We start from the raw sequence: 22,839 nt of genomic DNA, 5'->3' as shown, positions 1-22,839 counted from the left end.
CGTTGGCCAGGGATTGAACCGGCGCTGCAGAGGCTGCGGGCAGCTTCGCAGTCCAGCGCCCAACCACTGCACCACCAGGGGAGGCCCCAATATTTCTAAATGTTTAATTTGGGATGGCAGATGTGTCTCCGGTGCCCCATGTGCTCCTTTCTGTCTGGTGGATGTTGCCGTTATGCATCCAGGTACTCTGCAGTGGAAGTGACTTCATGATGTCGCTGGACCTGTTAGAATGAGCAAGTACAATTTAACAGGACAAGTTACCGTCACTGTCATCACCCAGAATCAGCGCCCATGGAGTTAAAGCTGTCTGCAGAGAAAGACCCAGTCTGAAAATGCAGAGAAGCCAGGGTGCCTGCACTTCTTGGCTAGCAGGGCCATGGCACAATCTCCCCATACCTCCCCCCACCACCCACCCAGGAGCCAGCCTGGCAATCAGCCCAGGGTGGCTCTGCTGGAGGATCTAACCTCATCTTGCACACGCAAGGCCCTTGTCTGCCCAACAGGTTTCCGAGATCTGCTGTAATGATCTACAGTCTTGGCACCGAAGGTCCCTCGTATTTTCCTTCATTGGTGCTTCTTGTCATTTCTGCAGAACAATAGCGAAAGTGGAAAAACAACTGCAACAGAAACACAGACAGAGACCAATTAGGAGGTGATACCAGTGTAATGTTTAAGGCAATATTTGAGTCCACAGACCCATTATCCAGGGGCGGATGTGTCCTGGGTGCTATAAGGCAGCATCTGCATTGTTACGGGCACTGAGAAAACTGGCAGTCCTTTCATTCTTAGTGTTTATTCTTTGTCATTATATTTACTCAGGGTTTTTTCCTGTTGTAAAATTGTCCTGAGAGACGATAGAAAGCATGCCCGCTTCGTATAGTGACAGGTGTGGACAGACCAAATTTATTGACACACACACCAGCTCTTCCTTTGAACCAGCTCTGCTTCCTGCAGGTGGGGGCGACGGTTCCAGCTCTTGGTCATAGGAGGGGCCCAGCAGAAAGGGGCTCTCACTTTTTACCCAATCAGAAAGGAGGCTCATTATAAAATCTATCTTTGGGGCCTTCCTGGTGGTGCAAGGGGTTAAGACGCAACCTATGAAGCTATCCTCAGCCACTGCAGCACGAGTTCAATCCCCGGCCAGGGAGCTACCCACATGGCGCAGCAGACCTCTCCTGACTTGAACCCTGCTCCCCTCAGCAGTGTATTTCAGTAGATCTGCCTGTTCTGTTCCCCACTCTGTCTCTGGGGAATCCTCTCACACACACCCCCACACCTCTGGCCTGTACCCCAGTTCTTATATTCATCAATAAATAAATCTTTAAAAAAAAAACCTATCTTTGGAAACCAACTCCACCTGTGATTGTCATATTAACAATCCTATATTGTATCTTATTTCAAACTCCCACACCATCTATGTAACACAGGGAACAGACAAATAAGCTGCTGTGAGGATGTTTGTGGTCACAATGAAATTCTGCAATTGTTGCTTTTAAAAACTTATTGGATGTGGAGGGTAAATATTAGGAATCTTAGTCTCTGTTCATCAGATGGGACAACTGGTCAAATTTACTTTTGCAGGTGAAAGTTAGCCTCATTCAAGCCTGTTTTTTCATCCAACCTCCAGAGGTTTGTGGGGGGCGGGGTGAGAGGTTTCACCAGAGACAGAGTGGGGACCAGAATAGGCAGATTGACCAAAGTATACTGCTGAGGGGAGCAGCAGGCACGAGAGGAGAGGTCTCTGGATAGCTTCATAGTGCTGAGACTTAACCCATTGTGCCACCAGGGAGGCCCCCTTCAGCACCAGTATTTTCATGTCTGGGGATCTGAATTCCATCCACTTAGCTAATTGTTTAAACCTTCCCCAGGCTGACACTGCCCTGGAGAGCTTGCACACTCTACTACTGCGTGGGCCATATGAGGCAGGTGTGTAGGCTGGGCTGGGTGCTGTGGGATGGCAGAGGCCTTCCTGCAGGGTGTTTCAGGCTCCAGCCAAAGTTGTTTAACTTGTACTTGGAATGCTGGCCAGGGTCATTGTTTTTAAATTCCAGTGTCTATTTCAAGATCATCCAAGGCAGAAGCCATTGTTCCCCTCAGGAGAACAAATCAAGGCTTTCCAACAGCAATTGGTTTGTTAGCATCAGTGACTCTGGGTGGGCACCCCCAGGTGCTGGAAAAGGAGCCCCTCTCCAGGGGAAATCCAGCTCAACCTCCCCGGGACCAGCACACACTCAGCTGGCAAGGAAAGATCAGTTCCAGTTCGGGGAAGGAAACCAATTCAACTTCATTGATCAGAAAATTTCAATCTAGACACATAAGGAGAAATAATAAAGACCCTTTTGGCTGAAGACTTTAACAAATTTTTAACTCAATGTCTGTCTCCAGTCTAACTTAGTGACTGCCTGTCTGGGACATGTAATTTGACTAAGTTTTAATTCATCCAACCTCCAATTACTGACTGTAATGATGACCTTCAAGAATGTTCAGAATCTATAATTAATGGATTGAAAAGTAATCAGGAAATACATGGGGCCTTATTAAGACCATAACAATATCTTCAAGCTGGCTTGGTATACAATTACCTGATGTACTGATTTTTTTTTAGATACCTCTTTTTAATGACTATTGTTGCCACTTCCTGAGAAAATCTGGGTCCCAGATAGAAAAAATACAGAAATAAACTGACCTGAAAAGTAGATGAATTTCTTGTCAGCACACAACTTCTAATTTTTTTTTTTCCTTATTGAAACACACCTAACTATACTGAAAATTATACCTTCTGAGAGATTATTCTTCAAAAAAATATAACTTCATTTTTGGGGAGGAAGAATGATTTTCTTATAATATTTTATTTGCCATGTTGCCTTATATCATTATATAAGTTCCAGGTATGCATCATTATAAATCAACATGTGTGTGGACTGCTAAGTTCACCACTTGAACTTCCTATGAAGCCAATTTATTGAGAAGGACAAAGTCCTATTCTTTAGAGACAAAATATATTTTAGAACATTGAAAAGGAAGAGAGCGTCTCAGACTATTCTTTCTATGTCTTACTCTTGTAGTTTTGAGTTTTTACGAAGATTTTTGTGACCGGTCTCCTTACTCCTGGTGGGTTCCATGAAACTGAGCCCTGCTTAGTGGCTCTGTAAAATGTCGTTCTACTCGATACCTGTCCTTTGAAAATCTCAGCCTGTGTTTCAGATGGAGTCTGTTTCACTCTACACATTCACTGGCAAACTTCCCAGGATTTCATGAAAACTAAGATGCAAACCCAAGGTCATACTCACCCAGGAGAGGAAACCCTTCTGTCTGTCACGTTTTCTGTCTGCAACTCATTTCCAAAAGACCAACTCAACTTCCCCAGCAGTGAAGAGGAACCACTTCTCCAGAGAACCAAGCAAATCCCTACATCACACTACTTCACCTGAGCAAAGTGTATTTTCAAAGATAACATGAATTTCAGTTCTATTTTCAGCTTCAAGGATGTTTCCCTCAGAGCAGAGCCAGAAGTAGAGTCAGGATGGGGCTGAGAGGACCAGCATTTAAAATGCCTGTGCAGACACTGTCCTATGTGTGGCCCCAAGGGCACTTTAGCAAGGAGTGCTTGAGGAAGCTGGTGCTCTCCACAAACTGGAATCTTCCAAGGTGTCTTAATGATGAAATGTGGCAGCAGAATAAAGGACAGAATTAGCAATGCCACAGAAAGTGTGACTGGAAGTCTAAAGGGTGGAAATGACACATGAAAAATAAGTGATCAATGAACAGTGTGGGAAGAGAGCTGGAATTTAAATTGGTGAGGGAAAGCTATTATGAGCCATCAGGATAAGAAAATTAGAAAATGTGAAGATAAGTGGGTCAAATCAAATGGTCAGTAAGTCAAATGATCCAACATCATCAAACTGGATATTAATTACGTGCAGCCATTGTGTAAGTCAGACAAAAAAAGGGATTTTTCTTTTTTGTGATCACACCTCTCTCAAGATGTGGCTGCCACCACAGCTTTCTCAAATACAGCCACACTCTGCTTAACAACGACACTAGTAGATTACCATTGTGCCTTATCTATTGTTCTCTGGGAGTTAGAAAGCCCATTCGTGCATCCCTGTCAATTCAACCCAGGTAGATGCATAGACTCGTTACTAAGTAAAGAATCATTTTAAAGAGTTATTTGGAAAAATTAATGTTTTGTGCTAATGAACTCAAGACAAAAGTCATTATTATCTGTGAAAAACTATCTTTGATTCTCTCAATGTCTTCATACTTCCTGATTTTGGTTTCCTATAAACTCCCTTCATGTCCCATCTCTCTTACCACCTTCCTGATTCACAATGAGTGTCTAGTCCAATTCTCAGTCCACACAAAACAGACTCCCCCCGAAGGATCCACTCCTTCCTCAACCAGAAGTGATCCCTTCTCCCAAGAACCTGCATAGCAACATCCTTACCTAACTTCAAATGCTTTTATAAAGAACAATTGATTTGTCTCTATACAAGAGTTATTTTAGGTGCCTATATTATCTTTCAGATATGTTTGTTTGACAAATATTTCTAGAACATCTAGTCTGTGCAACGACAATCTATAGAACATATCTTTTTGCTTTCAGATTGATACTGTTGTAGTAGTTATCTATTGATGTCTAACAAATTACCTAAAAACTCAGTGGCTTAAGGCCCAAAAGACTTGCTATCTCAGCTTTTCTGTGGAACAAGCATCCTGGTACGATTTGGATGGGTTGCAGGCTCAGGACCCCTTAGGAGGTTGTAACCACGCTGATTACCAGGGCTGCCAACATCACTGGGACTGCAGGATCTGCTGCTGAGATCCCCACATGGTGGCTGGCAACATAATTTCTCACTATGCAGGTTGCTCCATATGTGTGGCCAGGGTGGGGGTGGGTGGGGGGGTTCATGAAATGACAACTAATAAGGGCCTCCCCGGTGGCGCAGCGGTTGAGCGCTGGGTTGCGAAACTGCGCGCGGCCTCTGCGGCGCTGGTTCGATCCCCGGCTGCTCCCCGGCCACCGGAGGAGAGTCCCACATGGCGCGCAGGCCTCTCCTGCCGCCCGCTGCTCCCCTCAGCAGTGTACTTCGGTCCTTCTGCCTGCTCTGCTCCCCGCTCTGGCTCTGGTGAATTCTCTCACCCTCCCGTGCTTCTGACTGTACCCAGTGCATGTATAAACAAAAACAAACAAACAAACAAACCAGCAAACAAATAAATAAAGCATGCCTCTATTAAAAAAAAAAAAAAAAAAAAAAGAAATGACAACTAATAATCAGAGATCAAGGGAGACAATGATGGAAGTTATCTTTTTTTTTTTTTTTTACAATCTTGGCAATGACATCCCATCATGCCCACCATATTCTATTCCTTAGATATAAATTATTATGTTCATCACATACGGGAGGAAGGCAGGCCAAAATTATAAATTTAAAGGCTCCTATCACATCAAATTTATCTGAGTAGACAGTAAGAGCCTGATGTATGACCTGCCTATGGTGTATTGAGCTTCTTGAATGTGTGAGTCTGCACTTTTCATATCAAATTTGGATCTGATGAAAATTTCTCAACCATTATTTCTTCAAGTATTTTTATGAAGACACTCCCCCATTTATCTTTTTGGACCCCAGTTACCTAGAGGTAAGGATATTGAATGTAGACCCACAGCTCACAAATACTCCGCTCTGTTTTCTGGCAACTTTCCTCCGTGTGTTCCATGTTAAATAGTTTCTATTTCTATGTAGCCAGGTTAATTATTTCCCAGTCATGTATATCTGCTGTTGATCCTGCCCAATGTAGTCTTCATAACTTTTTCATTTTGAGAATTTTCAACTCTGTGTCTTTTATTTTTCTTATCATGCTCATGCTTCCCTATGCATTGGTGGATATAGTGAGTATATTAATAATGCTGATTAATTCTCCTTATCTTCTAACTCTTTTTTAAAAGATTTATTCATTTATGCATATAAGAACTGGGTACAGGCCAGAGCTGAGGGGGGTGAGAGGATTCACCAGAGACAGAGTGGGGAGTAGAACAGGCAGATCTGTGCTGAGGGTAGCAGCGGGGAGACAGGAGAGGTCTGCTGTGCCATGTGGGTAGCTCCCTGGCCTGGGATTGAATTCATGCTGCAATGGCTGCCAATAGCTTCACAGTGCTGTGCTTAACCCCTTGCACCACCAGGGAGGCCCCATCTACTATTTCTTATAATCTGCTTCACTTCTGGGTTTTCTGGGTTTGTCTCCCCACAAAGTTTGGCCACCTTGGTCTCTAGAATCAGTTTTCAAATCAGAGAAGCAACCAGGTTCTGCGTGATTGCCCTTTCCTGGGCCATGCCTGGAAACTCCCCAGACTCTGAGCCTGGCTAACCAGAGGGTTTACTCTGATGTCCCTTTTCTTAGAGATTGCAGTTCTGTACAATCTATGTCTACTGTCTGATAATCATTGTTTCATATATTTTGGTTTTGATTTTCATTGGCTTATTTTTTAATTGTAGAAAAGTAAATCTCTCCTGGACGGAAACTGAAGTCCAATCATAGATATTTGATTCCATAGCAAACATATAAGCTCTCAGTGACCTGCATGGCATTTATTCTACGGGCAAAGAAAGTGAACTAAAGCTTCTAAAAATTACAGAGAAGTACACCAGGAGTGGGGATAGCTGAGTTCATAATTTAATTTCTCATCAAATTATACTGTCATTTCCCAGGCAATTTCCTGAAAAGATAAAAGCAGATCAAAGGTTCTTAGTGTTTTCAAAAAGTTCACTGTATTACTATCATTATTTTCAATTTGGCTACAATGAGTGTCTTACTGGCAGCTCTGAGAAGCAGGACCTGCCTCGTGTCATGTCACCAACACCCAGGCAGAGGGCTGAGGCCGAGACTTCATCAGTGTTGATTCACCGAATGGATCCAATTCCAGCTAAAATCAAGGGCGCCACATTTAGATGTGTAGACAGTCTTATTGTGGGAAATAGTCTACTCTCACTAAGTGTAAACGTTTATGAGCCTAACATTTAAATAGTATCAGCCTTTGCCTTGATAGTAAATGGTATCATCGCACAGCAGAAGCAAGGGGACTTTGCAGAGCGATCACCACTGGGAATAGTGCGCCATCTTCTTTATCATCAACCAGGGAAATGTGCAGGTCCCAGGGACGCCAAACAAAGGAACTGTTTCTCATTCTGTCTGAAATATTTCCAGAGCATGCTGATTTCTCCTCCAGATACTTGGACAAGATCTCATTACCCCCTTGATTAATGTCACCTAATGTAATTTAGAGATGACTCCACCAAGCATGAAGTCACTGAGCACCGTGGGCCCCTAGGTAACTGTCAAACAAGGACAGGACTCAGGACCCAGCGCCCCTGCAGACATCATTCATCTGGAAGCTGAACAGAGGTGCCCATACATCACCCAAGGGTCCCTATAGAAGTGGCCAGCTCTCCACTTTTGTTCAGATGAGTGACCCCAGTACGTGCAAGATGCTTTAACTGACACTGTTCCTGTGGACCCAAATCCAGTCCATCAGCTCCTGTTATTCATTGGGACTATATCATGGCTAGTGTCAATTGCAGCACAAATATACCATGTAAAATCCCATTTGAAGTTAGTTCTTCTGCCTAATTTATCCATATATACCCATGGGAGTATTACTCACGTTGACCACTTTTTCTTTTTTGCTTCCCCAAATATAATTTGAAAACAAAATTTCAAATTTCAGCCACTAAAACCTTGTGCTCTATTTTAGTTGGTTTTGACCCAAACTGGGGAAGTAGGATGGTCACAGTGAAAACAAAGGCATTAACAAATAGAGCAAACCTGGTATAAAATAGAAATACTCTCGATCGCTTCTTAGCTGGTGACTCTGAGAAGATTAATTTCCCTTATATGTGAGTTGGAATATTTTTGACATCAGACAATCAGTATAAAGGCAATAAGTACTTTGAATGTATCTGGGTCAAAGCAGATTCTCAATGATCAGCTGATGTATATTGTAGTGATAATGATGATGATAACACTTGTTCCATGTAAGTAATCCTTTCCTCCTTAAATTCACTGAGTCTTTTTTCAGCATTATTTTTTTTAAGATTTATTTTATTTTATTTTTTTATTTATAGAAGAGCTGGGGTACAGGCCAGAGTCGCGGGAGGGTGAGAGGATTCACCAGAGACAGAGTGGGGAGCAGAACAGGCAAATTGACTAAAAGCACTGCTGAGGGGAGCAGCGGGTGAGACAGGAGAGGTCTGCCTCACCATGTGGGATTCTCCCTGGCCGGCCAGGAATCGAACCCACGCTGTGGAGGCTGCAGACAGCTTCACAGCGCTGCGCTCAACCCACTGTGCCACCGGCAGAGGCTCATTTTCAGCATTATTTTATGAACTATTTCAGGTGTGAAAAAAGCTGGTAAGACCTACCATGGAAATCTGCATATCTACCCCTGGGTTCAATCATATTTTTACATATCAATCTCACTATCTATCCCTCTGTGTGATAACGGTAACTGGGTTCTCCTGCTCCTTTAATTTGCATCCATTTTTTTAAATCTTTTTCTCTTATGTGCTCTGATGGACTGAACAGAAAACTGTTCAGTCTACCATTGACACCAAGGCTAAAGGACTAACTTGGCCTCAAACTCAAAAGCAAAAGAGAGAAGGATACAGAGGAAGGAGGTACCTGGGGAGGGGGGCAGGGGGAGCCAACAGAAATTGCAAACCCAGTTGTCTAAAGAAAAGCCCATTCATACTGCACGTATGTAGCGCTCCAGGACTTGTGAACTGCAGCCAAGCCCACCTTTCTTTACTCCTAACCTATCTTTCAGCCAAGGAAACTTAACTCCTTTGTTCTCAACCTTGATTCCCAAAGCCAACCTCACTTCCTTTCTTATTAGGGGAGGTAGATTTGAGTTTATCTCCTTCGTCCTTGCCAATCAATTCACCAATAAAGATCTTTCCTCAAATATCTGATGTCAGTATCTGATCTGTCCATCAGGTAAAGACTTGGTGGATCAGAAACACCATCTATCTGGGCCTTCATGTCAATGCTGGATTTCAGAAAGCCTCCTATTTCAGACATGGGGAGTGGAGTGTTGTAATATCACCTCCGATGGGCAGTCACAGAGCCAGCTGGAGAAAGCCCCTCAATGAGCCCCATGGGTCTTGGTTTTCTAGTAGTGAAGTGAGGGCAGGGAACTCTAAGAGATATTTAACTACAGTAGTGATTAATGCAGGCAATTTTAGATTATCAACTCAAGTAAGGCGACTATACTCTAACTTTCCGTGGGAATACTCAAATTTCCTTGGTATTTTTTTCTGGCATGAATCTCAATTCTCTAGTAATTATAATATACAGATTACATTTTAGTCAACTAGGAAAAGATAGCTTTTCATCCACCCTATTCTCTTTTCTCTATCCCTTTGACCCTTCCTTCTTAAGCTCTGAAACCTCGCTTTATGAGTATCCACTACTTTTTAAAAATATTTTCTTTGGTCTAATTTTAACTCTCTGCTTTCTAAATACCCAGTGTTTTATCTTTGCCATTCTCACTCACTTTACCACACATAATTCCCTTCTATTTTTCTGAAAATGACAGCATTTCATCTTTCTTTACAACTGAATAGTTGAAAGTTCCATTGTGTGGATATACCACAGCTTCTGAATTCTGTCCTATTCAGTGGGCACTTAGATTGCTTCCATGTCCTCGCCATTCTAACTATTCTACAATAAACACTGCAGCACATACAAGGTTTTGAGCTGGTGGTTTCATATCCTTTGGATAAATATCCATAAGTAAGGTTGCTGAGTCATACTGTCTTTCCATTTTTAATTTTATAAGGTAAATCCAGGCCTGTTTCTAAAGTGGCTGTAAAGGTTACTTTTGTTGAGTGTTACTATATGCTAGACACAGCTTTTCATGCAAATAAAATGTCCAGTCCCACTGTCCAGTGGTTGGAACATGCTGGACTTTGAAACTTGGTTGGTCTAAATGTAAAAATCTCTGGTCTAAAGCATTTCACATAGGCCTTTAGGGATAGCATGAACTCTTTGCTTACGTGGGGAGTTAGAAGGTATACATTAATGATTATTACTGCTAATGCTAAACCACTACCCTTAGAGACTCCTCAGCATCCTTTAAATGGCAAAGCTTGCTTCTTCTGTGGAGCCACAAAGTAGCTGCATTTCCTTCTAAGCAGAGGTTAACCGGGGTCTGGACTCTAATAAATAAGGCCACAGCTGCCTCCCACAGGAAAACCCTGCTGATTTTACTGGAACTTTCATGTTTACCTACTGTGCTGTCAAGGTCTTGAATAAGTAGCCCAGCATCTTTGTCAAATTTCATCTCTGACCACATGATTTCTTTCTCCCAGCTGTCCACCCATTGCAAATCAGCATCAGTTCTATGTGATGCACATTTATTACACATCCTGTATCAGGATAGGGACCAGGAATGCAAAGATGAATATATAACATGCATGTCCTTATGAAAAGATAATTCTACAATAAAAGGTAAAATTGTGGCTACCATATAGATATAAAGTTAACATTTGTCAGAGATTTTATTTAACTTGTTAATCAGGGAATGCTGCTAAAATGTTATAATCAGTTCAAAGGGGGAAGCCAACAATCTACAAATGATATGAAATGAAAGAATGTTGAGATGAAATTGCAAATGGGGCCAAACTGCCTTCTCTGATGGTAGGGAAGAAACCTCCTTCCTCTAGGTAGAAATCATTTGCATATCTATACAATTCTAGAAAGTGCTAGAATGGCTTACCATTATTATTAGTTTTATACTTACCACCTTATAACATAGTTGACAGATGATGAAAAGTTAAAATTAGATTATCCGGACAGATATGTAATAGCAGCCATGGATTTCAACTGAAGTACATGTTTTTCTTCCCACATCTAAGAAAAAAAAAAAAGATATTAACGTATATTGAGTACATGAGCTAAACATTACAAAATCCTAGCCATCTGGGAAGACTAGTTAGCAGGATATAAATTTATGATTAAAGTATGGCTTAGAGAAATATTCAAAGTCTCTGCTGATGAGCTGGCAGTGGGATTTATTTATATTTATATCTAATGATTCCAAAGGCAACTTTTCACTTATGGGATTCAGGCTCACAAGGAAAATAAGGCTGTGATGTGTGAAGAGCAGTCACGGGCTGTGTGTTATTTCAGACGTGTGTTTGCACAAGGGCAGCACAGGGAAATTATCCAACGACACTTCCTCCCTTCCTTGACCAACATATCACATAGATGTAAAGGCTAATACTTTCCTAAAAACTGTATGTTTTGAAGTTCAAATTCCTCATTAGTTCACCTAAATTTCCAATTATTTTTTGGAAGATAGCAATGAAATTCAGAGCAGAGACAATGACTTTCTTGCATCACCTGCCTAGATAACTTCATCTACCCATTATCCTTGTCACTATACATTTTCTTCCAGTCACTTATGCTTTAACAACACCTAAGAATCCTCTCTCAGAATCATGTTTGAGGTTTTTTCAATAATCATTTTGCTTTGGAATAATTTTAGATTAAGAGAAACATTGAAAAGTCAGTATGTAACAGGGGGGTCCCCAGGAAAGGGGGAGGCTCCATGTTTCCTGTCCCACCCAAGGGAGGGTGGAGCTGAGCAGGGAGAGAAGAAGCTGCAGAGGAGACTGAGGAAGGAAGGAAGCAGGATGGAGCCAGAAGGAGACCTGGAGGAGGCACATGGAGCCGAGAGACACGTGAAGAAACGGTGCTTGCCTTTTAGTCGTGGGCTTGTTATAGGGCAGCCCCAATACAAAACGGGTTGCCTGTCTGTGGACAAAGCCTGTATGGGAATAGTTCAGAACATCCTTTCCCCCTAACAGACTGGGTGACACAGATGTGGGTGAGACCCTTGGGGAGCTGACAGTGGCGGTTTTTATCTTGATCTTGATTTTGCTCTTTTCCCTCCAGACTCGTCCGGTTGTTTCTGATGCTTTTCTGTGGGTTCCCACTGGAAGGTGCTTTAGTCTTCTGGTAGGCTTTGGGGCCTTGTTCTGGGCCAGTCCTGCTTGGGTGGACTTTTACCCACGAGGGGAAGGGTAACTGGGTGCTTGATTTAGAAACTATATTCTTTGCCTATCCTGTATTGTTTCCTAATTGTATTGAAGTTCCTTTCCATTAAAGACTCATAATATTTTGTATTGATGGAGCAGATGGCAGAACCTATTTAGAGCAGGCAGGTTTGTAGGGTCTGGGGTGCCCCTCTCACTGCCCAGTAATAAGTATACTGAGTTCCCATACATCTTCATCTCAGCTCCCCCAATACTAATGTCCTAAAATACTAAGGTACATTTGTCATCACTAAAAAAAGGGATATTGGTAGTTTCTATCGACCAAACTCCAGGCTTTGTTTGGATTTCACCAGTTTTTCTATTTTTCTAGTGGCTTCTTTCTGTTCCAGAATCTGTCCCAGGGACCACTTTGCATCCTCACCTCCCAGTCCCCTGCAGCTGTGACCATTTTGAACATTTCGAGGAGTTCTGGCAAGGTGACCTCTAGAAGGTCCTCCAAACTGGGTTGGTCTGTTGTTTTTCTGTTTGATTAGACTGAGGACTAATTTTTTTTGGAAAGATCCCCCCCTCCAGGAGGCGTCTCTGTTGTCACAGCCTCTGGAGACTGTGCGGGATACAGGATGCGCTCCTGATGTCACAGGTGACATTAACAGTCATCGCACTGAAATTGCTCAGAATGTTAGTGACTCTTTCCGCATCTTGTTTGGAAATTTCAACACAAGGATGAGCGCATAACCTTTATGAGGTGTATCTGGTCTTCTGCTCTGTAATCCGGAGTCCCCATGGTGTGTGAGTCAGAGGCCAGGCACGCTGCACTGTCAATATTCTTCTCCAAACAGGAAAGGACAAGAAAACCACCAGCCCTATTAAAGGGTGCTTGGTTTATCCCCGTGCAAGTCAGAGCAGGAGGAACTCCAGCTTCCAGTCACCCACAGGGAAGCTCCAGCTCGCCCCTTCCACAAGCCCCATAAAATGAGAACATGTGTCCTGGCACATGAGCAGTCTCATTGCAATGACCTAAGGTGCCAGGGAGAGAGATGCAGAGATAGCTAGCGGTGCAGTGTCTCCCAGGTCTCTCAGACTCATCCAGCTTTATATTTGTAGTGTTGGCAAAAGTCTCTATTGCCCTCTTTTCAAGGATAACAGGATCACACCTCAGACATCCCCACCTCTGTAGGTTACACAGCAAAGGTGTTTCTTAAAATACCTACACTGTACTAAACACAGCAAACTTTCTCTTTCTCTTTAAGGATGATTTTCCCCTTCATTTATATAGCTTGTACCCAGGCATCTTTCTTTATAGAGAGGCCAGATTTTAAGAGTAAAAACCTGTGCTTGCGTGGATCGTTTCATGCACAACAACACACTCATCCAAAGGGATGAGTGTGGAAGGGGACAAGGAACAGAAAAAGGGGGAATATTTCTTTTATGCATGGTGCAAAATAGCCTATCCTACTTGCTTGTGAAAGAAACAGCAAAGGAAGCCGTCTGCTCCATTGCGGAAGGCACTTGTTAGGGTAAGCTACAGTGAGTTTGTCTGCAGATTGAGTGGCTCCTGTACCAGCTTCTCAGGACGAAAGCTCTGGGTAAGGGGTGCCCTCCAGGCATGCAAGTGACGAGGATCCTCTGCCAGGAAGGACGCCTTCCCTAAAGGACACATTTTCCAGTGGTGTCTACAAACAGACTTCTGCTGTCTGCAATTTTTTTTGGAAGCCTTGCACAGAGAGAACCATATAACTAAATCTTAAAGCCAAAAAGCACTAACTGGTTGAATTTCATTTCAGTGAGAAATTGATTGAAAAGGAATTGTCAAAGTACTCCTTCGCAGATTTTTGTAATTTTTCAAATCAATCTCTTTGGGTTCAAGTATATTAAATATGTTATTATTTGATGTGGGCCCTACTAGTTTTACTGTAACTCTTAAAAAAATTAGGTAGTATATTCGACTTACAATAAAGTACACATATTAACGTGTACTATTCAGTAAGTTGTGACTTGTTTATACATCCATGAAATCATTACCACCATCAAGACATATTCATTTACCCACTAGCAGACATACTAACCCCCAGAGACTCCTAGAAAACAGCATTTAAGGAGAAAGAACTTAAAATTTCTCAGCGATGTTAGGGCCCATCGAAATGGGGAAACATGACTCAGAAATCTTACACTTTCAACTAAGTGATCAAGATGAAACTTTTCATTAGTAACATCTGCACCTATCAGGAAAACCATTTTTAGGGAACTGAATTTTTAAGATTTTTATCAGAGTAGGGGCCTCCCTGGCAGTGCAAGGGATTAAGTCTCAGCACTATGAAGCTATCCGCAGCCACTGCAATAGGACTGGCCAAGGAGCTGACTCACACGGTGCAGCAGACCTCTCCTGTCTTGCCTGCTGCTCCCTTCAGCATATTTCAGTGGATCCACCTGTTCTGCTCCCCACTCTGTCTCTGGTGAAGCCTCTCATACCCTTCCTATATCCCAGCTCTCCTATGTATAAATAATAAAAAGTCTTAAAAAATAACAACAACAACAAAGTCATCCATCTAAGTATCCATGCATCTATCTGGGCTCTATTCAATATTTTATCAATCTTAATTTAGTTTCTTTTATTTTTTTTTAAAGATTTATTTATTTATTTATTTATTTATACAAGCACTGGGTACAGTCAGAAACACGGGAGGGTGAGAGAATTCACCAGAGCCAGAACGGGGAACAGAGCAGGTAGACTGACGAAATACACTGCTGAGGGGAGCAATAGGCACTGCAGGAGAGGTCTGCGCGCCATTTGGGACCCTCACCAGATGGCCGGGGATCGAACCGGTGCTACAGAGGCTGTGGGCAGCTTCGCAGCCCAGCGCTCAACTGCTGCGCCACCAGAGGAGGCCCTAGTTTCTTTTATTTTTGCTGTTATTTTTTTTTTTTCTGTTTTCATTGATTCCCCCCTTTTGAACTTGATTATTTGCTTTCTTCTAATTACTTTGAGTTTAATATGCTCTTATCCCCTGGATCCTTAAGGCAGAAACTTACATCACTGACTTGAGAAATGTGCTCTAATAGAAAAGTTTATTACTATAAATATGATTGAGTGGCGATACTCAAATATAGCCATATTTACTATAAATATGACCATCTGTTGTTTTAGAGTGTTTGGAATTTTTTAATAAGTCCTATTTTCATTTTATTTTGCCATTCAAAATTATTCCTTCCTTTGATGTCTTCTTTGGCATACAGACTACTTAGACTTGTGTTATTTGGTGTTCATATTTTAGAAATTTTCAAGAGATGTTTATATTTTCAAATTCTAATTTAATTCTGAATTTTTCACAGAACATTGTTTTCATGATCTCAATATTTTTAAATGTATTGAAACCTGTTTTCTGGCCCACTGTATCTTCAAAATGTTCTGAGTGTAGTTGAAATGAATATGAATTCCGATGTTGTGAGTGAATTGTTCAGTATAAGTCCAGTTGTTGATCGTTTTGTCCTACTTTCTTATATTCTTAGTGATTTTATAAGTGCTTATTCTATCATTTATGGAGGGAGAGGTATATAAAATTCTTTATTATTTGTGAGTTTGTCTCATCTTGCAGTTTCAGTAGATTTTATTCAATTTTAAAGCAGTTAGGTGCCTAAGCATTTCAGATTTGTTTTGTCTTCTTGATTAATGGGTATTTTTACTATGAGGAAAGCACCTTGGGCCCTCCCTGGTGGTTTAAGGTTAAGTCTCTGAGCTATCACCATGTGGCCTGAGTACCATCCCCAGCCAGGGAGCTGACCCACAAAAGGTCCAGCAGACCTCTCCTGTCTCACCCTCTGCTCCCCTCAGCAGTATATCTCAGTAGATCCACCTGTTCTGCTCCCCACTCTGTCTCTGGTGGATCCTCTCACTGCCCCCACCCCATGCACCTCTGGCCTACACCCCAGTTCTTCTACACAAAAATTAAAAAAATAAAAAAAGAATTACCTTATTTTTCATTGCTAATATTCTTTGTCTGAATATTAACATACTACTTTGTGGGGTGATAATACATCTATCCACTTTTACTAAGTGCTAGTATAATAGACACTTTGCATCCTTTTTCATCTGTGTCTTTTTGATAGTCATTTGCCCCAGGCATCATACAGGCAGGGCTAGCTTTTATATCCACTTTGTTTCCTGACTGGAATATCGGGCTATTTATACTGAGGGCAATAAGGGAAAAGATTAGGCTTTACTGGATCATTTGTTATTTATTTTCTATTAGTCCCATCTGCTCTTTGTTCCCTTTTTCTGCGTTCCCTGGAATTAATTGAACATGTCTTTGCGATTCTCTTTTGTCCTCTTTTTTGACTCACTAGTGGCAATATTTGATTTTCTATTTAAGCCGTGACTTTAGGGATTGCCTTGAAAACATCCCCGTGTGCTTTCAAGGGATGTCACCCTTTATGTGTGGTGTAAAGTCCAGAAATTGTGCTCCTGTTTCTCACCTCCTGACTTTGTGCTACTGCTAAACATTCTATTTCATGAAAAAGCTGAGCAAAGTTAAAGGTAAGAAGGAAGAGCAGAAGTGAGAGAAAGACAACAAAATAGAACTCCAATCCTTTATCTGCAGTTCCAAAGTCCAAAAAGCTCTGAACCAGAATTACATGAAAAACTGCACAGCAGCACCCACCTAACGTGAGTCAATTTGGTAGTTTTGGTGGCAAGACCTAGACGGAAAATGGCATGAAGCCAAATAATGTCTATCCCTCTTAGCACAATCAGTCTCAGATTTTGCTAGAGAAGGTTGAACAGTTGGTTCAGCAGGCCTGAGATGCCCCTTAGACAGGTCTACTTGCAAAGCTGGCTCTTGGCTGGCCAGGGGCGCGTGGCATTCAGGACCAACCCCCCCCATTCCTAATATCAAGGGTCTGAGCTGCTCACAGACAATTCGACCCATGCTGACTGATACCCATTTTCCTTCTGGGAGGCTCAAATGTTGGCGCGAGCTAGGCAGGGAGAGGATATGAGCAGGTCCCCCTAGCTCCAGGAGTCTCCAGTGAGCTTCTCAGCATTTTACTCACATGGTCACAATTGGTGGCTGGAGAGACCAGCCTGGGTGAAGCCCCTGGGGGCGGTGCGGTGCTGGGCTCTGTTTCCTCTGGACTTTGACCCCTGGGTCTTTTTTGCTAATTCTGCTCAGAGTCCTTTTGTTGTCAGAAATCTCAGCTGTGGGGGGCTCCCTGGTGGTGCAAGGGGTTAAGTCTCAGCACTATGAAGCTGTCTGCAGCCACTATAGCAGGAGTTCAATCCTCGGCCAGGGAGCTGACCCACATGGTACAGCAGACCTCTCCTGACTCGCCTGCTGCTCCCCTCAGCAGTGTATTTCAGTACATCTGCCTGTTCCGCTCCCCATTCTGTCTCTGATGAATCCTCTCAGCCCTCCCACCTCTGGCCTGTACCCCAGCCCTTGCATGCATAAATAAATAAATTTTTTTTAAAGATTTATTTATTTATTTATACAAGCACTGTGTATAGTCAGAAGCGCTGGAGGGTGGGAGAATTTACCAGAGCCAGAGTGGGGAACAGAATGGGCAGAGTGACGAAATACACTGCTGAGGGGAGCAGCAGGCATGGCAAGAGGGGTCTGCGTGCCATGTGGGACCCTCGCTGGTGGCCGGGGATCGAACCAGTGCTGCAAAGGCTGCGGGCAGCTTTGCAGCCCAGCGTTCAAACGCTGCACCACTGGGGAGGCCCAATAAATAAATCCTTAAAAAAAAAAAGTAAATCTCAACCATGACCACAACTACATGCTGAGTCCTGTGAGTCCTTCTAGCAAATCACCAAACCTGAGGGGCGGGGGCATCCAGGGCACCCTTGACAGAGTTGAATGTTAACTGATTGCTGGTGCTGCCCCCAAATTTGCTGACTGCATAACTTGCCTAGAACCCCACAAGTTCTGAACTCCAAAGCACATGCGAGCAGGGATTTTGGATGAAAGATTATTCCACCCTGTCTGTAAAAGCACATATGATGAAAAAGAAATCATTTGTGCATATACCCAGGTGTGATGTTTTTATTAAATACCGACCTATTCTATGTAGGATGAATAGTGATAACTTAAATCAGGATAATGATTATGAAGGTGATGGCAATAATAATTAATAATAATAACAACAATAGTGATAACAGAAACAACAGCTACCACTTTAGTTCTCATTTCCAGCATCAGAGACTGCTTATAACCTGCACAGAAGTTCTATTACAGAAGATAAAAGAAATAATTTGAAGACTTTAGGACACAAGAGTTCCCCTGGTGGATCTATAATGTGTCCAGCCTCTCCCTGAGGATGTCTCTGACCTTCTAAGCTAATCAGCTGCCTCTGTCTTCCTGGCATTGTTTATATAATTTTGGTCCTTTTAAATTTGTTGAGGTTTATAGTCTAGTGTATGACCTATCTTCATATATGTCTCAATTAAAAATGTCTAATCTACTATTGTCAGTGAAATGTTCTACAAATGTCAATTAGATCCTATTGGTTGATGGTATATTGAATTCTTTTATAGAACTTGCTGATTATTTCTCTAGTTATTTCATCCATTGTTGACAGAAAGGGGTTGAAACCTCCAACTCTCTTTGTGGACTTGCTCTAGCTCTTCTTTATAAGTAAAGTCCAGGATTTTTTGTTGTACTTAATGAAAAAAACAGAGATAAATACACCTAGTCTAGCTTCTGAACGGGCAAATCCCCTTGTCTATGGTTTTTGTAATTGAAAACCAACTAGAAAGTTGGTTTGGAGAACAGAGACCCAATTTGAATAAAAATGCTGTGACTCCTTGGCTAATTCTCAGACCCCGTAACCTTGAGGACAGATTTTGATAAACAAAATCAGAAGGACATATATCTAACTTTGCTGCAGCCACTTATCAGGATTATATTGCTGAGGTATTCAGGATCTCTCTGGACTAACTGGACACTGGCCATACACAACATCAGTTCTTGGACCTTTGCTTCCAGAATGGGGGCTTACAGAGGTCAAGAAACAAATGGTATTTTGATTCACAAATACCACTCATTATTCTAGCAAATCACAAATGACTAATAATTAAATCACAATAATGAATTGTCATCAACTATCTGGTTAGTGAGCAGGTGCTCTTCATGCCTTGGTAATGCAGCAGGAGTATTCTACTGTTAACTTGCTTTTTGGTTTTCAAATTTGTTGTCCTCATTTTACAAAATGTATACTCATCTATGAAAAATATTTAAAACATCAGTGAAGCCAAATGGCAATTCTACTAATAATTGTGTTGCTTCCTTGAATTGGTGCTATGCATTGGGTGGCGGGCCATGAGAGAGGACCTCACACAAAGGGCTTAGCCAGCAAGAACACAGAAGGGTATTTTTTCATAGTTCCAGAGGCTGCCCGTCCAAGTTCAAGGTGACGGCAGGGTGAGCTTCTTTTCCTCTCACTGGCTCCCTTCATGCTGTGTCCTCCCCTGATCTACTCCCTGTGCACTCTCATCCCTGGTGCCTCCTCCTGTGCCCAGATTTCATCTTCTTATATATAATAACATCAGTCAGATTGGATTAGATGCATCTTAATGGCCTCATTTTAACTGAATTACCTCTCTAAAACCTTATCTCCAAATACAGTCACATTCTGAGGTGTGGGGATGAACATATGGGATGAATTTAGGACCTCCATATATGACTTTGGGGGGACAAATTCAGCACATTACAGTTACATATGGAATAAGAATTTCCAGTGTGAACGATTTCTGCTTCTATTTTGAATGGAAAAAGTTTAAGCAGAGAGAGGCAAATGGTCCTCGCCGTTTACACAGGTAGAGCTGGAGTTTGGTTTCCGGCTCTCAGTTATTTTGATTTATTCTTAAACCACCTTGTGTTTAAAAAGATTTGTTTTGATAATAAAACAATTGGAGCCACTTGTATAGGACTTGAGTAGGGACTGGAATTACCTGTTAGGGATATAACTATCTTTTTATGATTTTACATCGCATAGCACCCCATAAAGAAATCAAGAATAGTATTGGCTGATAATCATAATGCAGAGTGGGGAAGGACATGATTGAGTAATTGTACGGTAGGGTTGAGCTGCCCTTATTTCAAGTGTTCAATATGTGAATAAAGTGTTTTTTTAAAATAAAGTGAAAGTTAACAGGACCATTAAAACACTATCAAAACTCGGGGCCTCCCTGGTGGCGGAGGGGTTAACATGCAGCACTATGAAGATATCAACAACCACTACAGCACAAGTTCGATTCCCAGGCAGGGAGGTGACCCACACGGCGCAGCAGACCTCTCCTGACTCTCCCGCTGCTCCCCTCTGCAGTGTGTTTCAGTCAATCTACCTGTTCTGTTCCCCACTCTGTCTCTGGTGAATTCTCTCACCCCCACACCTCTGGCCTGCACCCCAGTTCTTGTATGCATTATCTTTAAAAAAAAAAAAAAAACACTATCAAAACCCTACACACACACATATAGGACCCCTATGTAATTTTGGGTCACCGCACGGAACACCCCCCAACTGCCAACCCCCCCAGGGCTGGAAAAAGGCAAAGTGGACATGCAAAGGATGGGCTGCTGTGTCTGCTCAGAATTGTCCAGTCCTTTAGCACAGAAGGTGACTAGGGCTCTTGCCCAGAATTTCCTTCCTTATTGTGTCATGTATTTTAACTAACTTCCCTAATTTTTGTCTCTTTGCACCCAGATTGCATGTTCATTGGTATCTGTCTTCTGACTTCATGATTAGTCTGTGGTTTGCACTATATCCAGGAAAGGATTACTACAGAGCCAAAAGTAAAAAAAAAAGGAAGCATTGTCAGTGCCTCTCCAATGCAGCAGAATATTCTGCTGCTGACTTGCTTTTAGGATTTCAAATGTTTTCCTACTTGTAATTACAAAATGTATACCTTCTATGAAAAATATAAAAATATCAATGAGACCAAACGGTAATTCACACATTTCTTCTCTATGAATAATTATAGATAGTTTAACTAATTTTCTCACCTGTAGCATCAATGAAGGGGAGATGTTTTATTGGCTCAGTTGAGGAGCAGGAAATCTTCAGGTATACCAGGATGAGCTGGTTTTATGTTAGGTAGAAACCTTTTTCAAGGTGGGTTTTGGATTTGTTTTCAAAGAGGTCTGGGGAATGGCAAGGTGGGATGGGATGGGATGGGATGGGATGGACGTGGATTACTTAAATTTTCTTTGAGAAATTCTTTGAGAGAATTTCTGCACTGGATATCCTGTTGGGCCGCAGTTTTGCTGTGTCCCAAAGCAGAAAAGCCAGGTCTTCCTGGAGTTCATGGTAGAGGGGATCAGCAGGTGGTGGAGGTTCAACTCATAAGACATTTGCTGTCAGAGAGGGAACAGCTGGGGGTTCACAGCTCTGGGTTGATGTTTTATTGGGTTCATGATCTCTACAGTGCTGGCTTCTGCAAAGAGAAAAATGTCACTTTTGACTCGAGTCAAATGCATGTAACCACAATATGAATTTTACTGGGGGACATCTGTTGCAATAAATATAGGACTACAATTTAATTGAAAGATAAAAGGGGGGGAAGGTAATGAATCCCTTGGCAAAATTCCAGAAGAGTGGCACTCAGGTGGGCAGGACTAGTCTGGAGAGCATCAGGACCCCTCCCCCACAGGGAGGAGGGGGGCCCCTTCTGGGGCAGGTGTCCAGGCCACTCTTCCAAAGTCTGGAGAAGCTGCTGGAGCAAGGACCTGGAGATCAGAGCACCTCCAATGTCTCAACTTCGGTGCCTGTATTTATTCAATTTTCAGGGGCATCTATCAGGACTGCCTGTTAATTTTGATTTAGGGGGGCCCCTCCAGGCAGCAGGTTTCATCTGTCCTTGCCTTTGCCTTGTCTGTTTTCAGCTTCCCCAAAACAAGTGCCTCTGGGGGCAGCTGCCCCTCCTTTCCGACTATCAGGAGGAGTTCACATCATCAAGATGTTCCAGGGCAACCCCAGTGTAAAATGTGGCCTGACTGGGGGTCCCCACCTGCACGCTTAAAGGGGACTTAGAATGAGACTTAACTGCAGTACACACAAAAAGGGTATTAAGGGTTTATTTACAAAAAGGGGAAATGAAGAAATGAAAAACTCAGGGGGAAAAAGAGCTAAATTGGTGCATGCGTCCTACCAGTTTCGCTGATCTGGAACCCCAAAAGCACGCTGAAAGTCCGCAAAAAACTAAAGACTCCCAAGGCCCACAGGTTTGATTATAGAACAAACCTGGCTGCTTAACTCCACCCTCAGTTGCCAGCAGCCCTCCCTTCCGTGGTGATGACTTTATATTTGTAGTGGGGTGGGGTCCTTAAAACCTATTTGTGGGACCTCCCTGGTGGTGCAGCGAGTTGAGTGCAGCACTGTGCAGCTGTCTGCAGCCCCTGCAGCGCGGGTTTGATTCCCGGGCCGGCCAGGGAGATTCCCACATGTCTCCCTGCTGTTCCCCTTAGCAGTGTATCTCAGTAGATCCTTCTGTTCTGCTCCCCACTCTGTCTCTGGTGAATCCTCTCACCCTCTCGCGCCTCTGGCCTGTACCCCAGCTCTTGTACAAAAATAAAAATAAATAAATCTTTAAAAACAAAAACCTATTTGTGCAGCTTGTTCAGAATACCCTTTTCCCCCCCCAAAATACACAGCATCTCCACTCGTCACCATCATCACTGTGTCAATGATGGAGGAGAAGAATAGCAAGACTGGAAAGGAGGTACCCCAAGACCAGAACCTGACTCACAAGGAGGTGAGGGTAGAGGGAAGCAACATGACCATTAACCTAACG

The 22,839-nt window shown here is 42.6% G+C and overlaps 1 long non-coding RNA gene across 1 annotated transcript; it reads right to left on the bottom strand.

Moving 5' to 3' along the window:
- Nucleotides 1–66: 66 nt before the first annotated feature.
- Nucleotides 67–21,246, bottom strand: LOC119245183 (uncharacterized). Its single transcript, XR_005125189.2, has 4 exons — nt 21,053–21,246; nt 10,799–10,908; nt 466–617; nt 67–221 (listed from the first exon to the last, which is right to left on the bottom strand). It is a non-coding gene; the product is annotated as an uncharacterized LOC119245183 (long non-coding RNA).
- Nucleotides 21,247–22,839: the final 1,593 nt, after the last annotated feature.

This window comes from Talpa occidentalis, unplaced genomic scaffold (assembly GCF_014898055.3).
Source record: "Talpa occidentalis isolate TD23 unplaced genomic scaffold, MPIMG_talOcc4v2.1 talOcc4.14, whole genome shotgun sequence".
NCBI classification, from domain to species: domain Eukaryota; kingdom Metazoa; phylum Chordata; class Mammalia; order Eulipotyphla; family Talpidae; genus Talpa; species Talpa occidentalis.
This window is presented reverse-complemented; position numbering and strand designations above follow the sequence as displayed.